The sequence below is a fragment of the Labrus bergylta genome, chromosome 2, assembly GCF_963930695.1.
Source record: "Labrus bergylta chromosome 2, fLabBer1.1, whole genome shotgun sequence".
NCBI classification, from domain to species: Eukaryota; Metazoa; Chordata; class Actinopteri; order Labriformes; family Labridae; genus Labrus; species Labrus bergylta.
The window spans coordinates 21454911-21459885 of NC_089196.1; positions in this window are offsets into that span (position 1 = coordinate 21454911).

Genomic DNA, 4975 nt, shown 5'->3' on the forward strand with positions numbered 1-4975 from the left:
TTCACTCCTCCATAAATAGTTTTGGCATGAAAACATAAGAATAACAAAAGTATCCTTTAGGACTGCAAGTTCTGAGAACTGTAACGACTGTTTTGTCTCCTTACCTACACCCCTGGATAGTGTTTAATTTGTGTCTCACATTTTCCAGCTTTGGGAGGGAATATGCATACCAGCTAGGTGAACATAGGTGGTATGTGTTTGTTTAAGTTCACATCCTAGTACAAAGCTGTGGCTTTGAAATCTAAATGGCGACTAGTTTGGTTTGATTGAATCCAATATAGTCGGACACGCAACCCCAAATTTCTGTGAATGTGTACAAATGGGAGTAGTTGATGGCATCCTCTGCCATCAGTGTATGAATGTGTTTGTAGAAGGGTGAATGTGAAATAGTGTTAAAACTCTTTGAGTGGTCAGAAGACTTGAAGAGCTCTAAGTAAGTACAGTCCGTTTACTGTATACTGTATGTGCGGTTGCTTAATGACTAGCAGCGTGTGTGTTTAAACATGTGCAAGTGTCATAGAGGCACAAATACAAATAGCAAAAACAAACCTGTGAGTTTTTTGGTGCCGGTGTATGGTTAGACTAGGGTTAGTGTAGGGTTAGACTAGGGTTAGTGTAAGGTTAGACTAGGGTTAGACTAGGGTTAGACTAGGGTTAGTGTAGGGTTAGACTAGGGTTAGTGCAGGGTTAGTGTAAGGTTAGACTAGGGTTAGTCTAGGGTTAGTGTAGGGTTAGACTAGGGTTAGTCTAGGGTTAGACTAGGGTTAGTGTAGGGTAGGGTTAGGGTTAGTGTAGGGTTAGTGTAGGGTCAGACTAGGGTTAGGGTAGGGTTAGACTAGGGTTAATGTAGGGTTAGACTAGGGTTTGACTAGGGTTAGTGCAGGGTTAGCTGAGGTTGGAAAGACTCAACCACAAACGAGTCTTTGTGAATGAGTGTCCAGAGAGCTGAATGGCTAAAGGCTTAGAATGAATTATAGTTAAATTTATGAGCACCTGACCAATTTTTCCCTTTGAGTCCTTAGCATTGATCCGCCATATTAACTTTCCACAGATATAATGCGCTCATTCTGTGCAGTAAATTCTACTTTATGGTGCTTAAATTAAACAGTTTGTCTTGCTTCACAGTCCGCCTGCCCGTTTCAGCCCATGGGTCCAGCTGCTTTTTGCGGGCTTTGGGGGACATTCCCGACATGTTCACACATCACTGGAGAGCCCGAGTGTTTGCCTTTCACTTTGACCACAACACAAACAACTTCCCCCACAAATAAACAAAACACGAGGCAGGGGCCACGAGTGCAGCAGGACTCGGTCCAAGAGGAGCTGAGACAACGAGACTGGGCCACCTCTGTTTGTGTTTACATATGTATGGAATTAATATTGTGTACTCTTGCATGTGCAACTGGAAGCAAGTGTTTATATGTGGAGGATTTTCAGTTAGATACATACGAAGCTGATTGTTTTTGAAATATTCGTTTGAACTTTTCTTGCATGACAGATAGATGCACCGTGTCTTTTTTTCCCCCAGCATTACCCATTACCCACCTCCACCTCCTCTAGCTGTGCACTTTAGAGAGGCCTCCGCAATTCAAAGAATTAGAGGAGAGGGACAGAGGAAAAAGGGGGGGGGGGGGGGGGGGGGGGAAGAGACGAGAGACAGAGAAAAAGACAGAAAGAGTGGAAAACACAAAACTTGCTGACACGGGGCATAACTTAATTTCCACGGTAGGGGGACAGCTGTGCGGTGTAATCTGCCATGGCAGCCCATTCACACTTCAATGGCAGGCTTGACCCGCCAAGGAAAACTCACACTACAGCCAGCCCCCCTCTCAGTGAGGGAGGTGGTGACCAGGCCACCATTTATGGGCTTGTCTTAAAGAAACATACCCCTCTTCCTTGTTATTGATAACACCCCCAGACACACACACACACACACACACACACACACACACACACACACACACACACACACACACACACACACACACACACACACACACACACACACACACACACACACACACACACAAAGTTAGTTTTAAGGATGGTCATATTGCAGTCGTCTTCATTAGGCCATAACTACATAATTGAGTATATGCACCACAAAAGTATCATAACTCAATTAAATTTCTGTGTTCTTCATCATTCCTTGTGCCAGTTTAAAATTTTACAAGTGGCTAAGGTTTTAGCGCAATGCAATGTGACAACAAACCTCACTCAAATGTGTGAATATGCAGATGTTTAGGCAGGCCGTCCAACATCGTGCCCGAGGAACTTAAGAGACATGAGAGCTCAGGAGCTCCCATGAAAAGATGTGGCTAGTAACTAAGATTTAAATATGTTTAAAGCCACAGTTTGCAATGCGCTTGAAGAGGAGAGGACAGCAAACTAATGCATACACGTAAAAATTAAAACAGTTTAGCTTCAATCATGCCTTAAATATATATTTATCATCAGTGATACCAGTGTTGACAATACATTTTTAGTGTAATAACGTTAATGGGTGTGGCCTGGTAGTAAAAGTGACTTACACACAGATTTTCACACTTTTCACATGAAGTTAACATAGATGTTTTACAAACTCTGAGTAATCCACCAACAAAAGCCAGCACAACACCACAAAACATATAAACAGGAAATGTGCTCTCACCCCAACATGAATAATGAGGCCGTAGCTCGGGAGTTGTTGGGAGTTAATAGTTTGGCAGTGGAAGTCAATAGGGGCCGGGGTCTCACTCCATTAAGCTGACCCCCAGGGCCACGTATTCATCCCTCACACATTCATTTCCTTCTTTATGCTCCCTCTCTTTTCACAGCAGAGGGCCGGCAGCAGAGCGGGCTCTTGCAGTAAAGCCTCCGTACAGACTGTAGGTCATAAATATGTTGGTCGGGGTAGGAGTTGATGTGGCTTTGTTAACACAAACACAAGTGGGAAGCTTGAAAGAAATAAATGAAAAGGCAGCAAGCGATGGAGGAAACTGATTACAACACTGACTCCAAATTTAATCCCTCAACATACACTTAACACACACCCAAGTGAAGTTTAAGCTAGTCTCAATAGGTGCTTGAGATTTTTTTAGAACCTACATATATGTTCATAAATATTTCACAGAAGATAATCTCTATTAACTCCTCAATAAGTCTTTGTTTTGTGGATATCTCACTGATACTAATTCATTGATGTACTCAACAGATTAGTGAATGGTCTCTCTCAGTGTGTCATTCAAAACTCGGGTTTTAAATCTTCTTTTCTTCCCGTTGTGCTCCCTGCAGAGGCATTTGTAAACATCTTCAAGTGAAATCCCATGAGCAAACACATCCGAAAGCCTTCAGCATGCAGGCTGCACTTCACCTCTGGGCTGAAAAGGGTTTCAGAGCGGAGGACGTCTCTGTTTGAAGTCCAACAAGTGGCAGTAAAAGAAGTGCTGAGTGTAACTTGGAACAGGAAGCAATTAAAGGAACGTGTCCAAAGCAAACACAAATTGAGGGTTTTTTTGTTTTGTTTTTGATGCTAACTCCTCTGTAGCGCTCTTTCTCATCTTCGTTTCCATCTTTAGTACGTGCCCTTTTAAAAGCCCATTGAACACAAACATTTGTAAATTAAGTGTTGTCTTAACAACACTGAAATCTCTTTAAGAAAGAATCCAAATTGCTCAGTCTTTTAAGCCAAGTTGTGTCCCAAATTTTGCATGTACAAAGGCACAAACCATGATGAATCTGTAATAAACTCGGCTGACATGAGCTAAACACATAATGAATAATCCTAGTTGGGCTGCAAAAGCGCGGCGCACAATGGTCCAGTTTACCAAAGCAAAGGAGAGCAAGGCTGGTGATTCAGGGTCATTAATAAAGCCCTCTTTGTGCTTCGGTTCTTGATGGAGCAAGGAAGGTTTTCACATGTCTCTGCATTGTATTGGAATGATAGATTGAATCCACAGACTACAAAAAAAGATGAAGTAGGGAGGTTTTGTGACATATCTCTTCTTCTGTGGTTGCTCGAGCAGCATATATCACTGTCAAAAGGAAGTTTTGTAAACTGGGAACTGACAAAACATCGGTTGATAATGATAGAAACTATTGGTGAGAATTACTAATAGGCACAGGATACTCATTTTAGGCTAAAATAATACAGCAAAAATCCCAAACTATTCTACCACTGCTCCTCTCCTGGATCATATTTATGCCAGCCCCCCTCACTCACTCACACACACACACACACACACACACACACACACACACACACACACACACACACACACACACACACACACACACACACACACACACACACACACACACACACACATGGAAATCCAGCTTAGCAGCTCCCTAGTAAAGATGGAAAGCTGAGCAAGTCTTTTTTCTGAGCTGCTCATATGTCACGTTAGAGACACTGCACAGGAAGGCGGAGCGTACTATAGGGAGTTAGTAACGTCTGAAGCAAGAAACAGAGAAGTTGTGTGTGTGTGTGTGTGTGTGTGTGTGTGTGTGTGTGTGTGTGTGTGTGTGTGTTTAGGGGGGAGGGATCTGGAGGAGTAGCAAGAGTGAAAGTGAACAGGCCAAAATTTTGGCATGAAAATGGGAGTGTTTGTGTCAGCAAAAGTGAGACAGAAGGCAACACAGAAAGAATGAGGGAGAAACTTAATGAAGGAAACTGGCTGCTCACATGGGCTCTACTTTAATGCTGATTAAAGAACAAAGTAAAGTCTATCGGGGACGATGTCAACAATAAGTTGTCAAAGTTTTAAAATGTTGTTTTTGCGTGAAAAGGATTTATGTTCACTGTGGTTCTTGGTTGATTTTGTGACGACTTTCCACACAGAAGGAACAACAAAAAAACAATTCTGTTTCTTCAACTTCTTCACAGCCTGTGAAGTCAAATAGGCATGTCATTGACAGTTTTGCAAGAACCCAGGTTGCAGAGTGCATTGTAAGATTCAAGCTTGCTTGTTTGAAAATGCTGACCTTTTCGGGTAGA